Below are 2,175 nucleotides of genomic sequence, written 5' to 3' on the forward strand. Positions count from 1 at the left end.
TACCTCTATATTCCTTAATATTTAAAGTGGCAAAAAAATCATGGTTTTGAAAATGTAAAAAAAAAAAAACAATTAGAACTTAGGTGGATACTATTCAAACTCATAACCATCATCTATACCTTGAAAGGAAGGCTTACACACTCACACACAGTAAAATAACAAAATCTATTCTTTTTTACAAAACATGGCATATTTAAAAATAGAAATGAAAATGAAAATAATTAACAAATATGTATATATATTTACAGTAGTGGTTTATCTATTTATTTTATTTTTTGGATTTTGGGTGTAGGGTTAGAATGGTCATTTTGGATTGAAATGATTTTAAGTTGTTCTCAACTCTCGTGATTACAGTACATTAAGAAAAGATATTAAATTGTTCCTAATTCCCCTGTTTTTCCTACATTGCATTTCATTAGTCGTCAAAATATAATATTTACCCAACTTAAAACATAAATATCATATATACCCTTCTTAATCCTTTAAATATCATATTTGCCCAAATATATTTTTTTGGTATTTTTTATAATATTTTATAATTAGTTTTTATGTTTTGGAATCATTAAAATTAAAAGAATAAGTAAATGGACCATTTTGCCCTTACCTTCTAAAGTGAAGGAGCTAAATCAACCTTATGCCCTTACCTGCGGAACTCCTCATCACTAACACCACTACTCTCAGGTGTGTGGCATGTCCCAACCATGATGTCTCTCTTAAATACAACATAAATATTAGAGATCCGCTCGAGCATACTCGTACTCGATAACTCAACCCTACTTGTTCCCTAGTACCCTAAGGATTCTTACTTGGACTGCACACTGATCCGGTGTCTTCGGTAGTACGGGCCTTATACTAGCGTCCACACCGCATCAGTATTCACCCCAAGTCCTCCTCCTTGGATCCCAGATTACAAGTACTCTCCATCTCGCTAGCATAGGCTACCCTTCGGTAGACCCCTCATAAGCTCCTCACTGCTACCTACTCACTCTCAAGCATCTCATAGCACCAGAATCTTCCTAGGCTAAGGCATCACAAATCAGGTCACTCTAGTCCTAATAGGAATACCTAGCCTACTCTTAGCATGCATAACATATCATAACATATCTCATAACACATAATGTACGGGTATTTTGGGAAATCACCGTTCGGGTGCTGGCTGATCGTACACACTGCTTCATTCTGGTTTGCTCAAACTCTTTTACTTCTTTAGAAAAATTGTTTATTTTATGAAAAACTAACTCAAATCCTTAGTTTGAGTTCCGACACGCCCAAAGGTGCATCCGAATCCCTCAAACCAAGGTTCTGATACCAACTTGTAACAACGTAAATTTCCAAAACAATTTGTTCATTATTAAAACATACTTTTAATCACAAGATAATATCAAAACATAATGTTTCCAATGTTATCATCACAACACATCCCATAATCTCAAGAAATAAAACACCACGAGTATGTACGGATCATGTCGGCGCCTTCCTGCGGTCATCACTAGTACCTGAAACACATAACACATAACACTGTAAGCATAAATGCTTAGTGAGTTCCCCAACATACCACATACAACACATACGACACTCGAGGATACAGTACGACCCTTCGGTCTATGTGTCTCAGCAGGGCCCTCTAGTCGCGTAGCTCGTTGGACCCTCTGGTCCGCTCATAGCTCGTCGGACCCTTCGGTCCAGTCTGTGTTGTTGGACCCTTTAGTCCGATCTATATCGTTGGGCCCTCCGGCCCGGTCTATTCAACACATAGCATACATATAAAACAATGCACATAATATCATACATACATATAGCATACAAGACCCTTCGGTCTACACATAAATACCACTCTAGGTAATGTATAGTGAGAAGACTCACCTCGGGTGTCTCGGATAATCTCGCACACGAAAACACTGATCTAGCCCCCGCCTAATAACATAAACAGTACTCTCAAATAAATAATGGCTCTCAAAGGCTAGATTAAATCCATTCTTACAATCCTAAAGAAGGGTAAAAGACCATTTTACCCCTCCATGACCCAAAAGTCTAAATGTTGACCAAAACCCTAAAAGCCAAAGAAAGTCAACAAGAGGCAGTACGCGGCGCGTACCATCTCTGTACGCGGGGCGTACGCCGGCGATCCATAATCGGGGTCTCAACCCCTTACGCGGCGTGTTTTGAGAGTTACGC

This window comes from Lactuca serriola, chromosome 7 (genome assembly GCF_051521515.1).
Source record: "Lactuca serriola cultivar US96UC23 chromosome 7, Lser_US96UC23_V15, whole genome shotgun sequence".
NCBI lineage: Eukaryota > Viridiplantae > Streptophyta > Magnoliopsida > Asterales > Asteraceae > Lactuca > Lactuca serriola.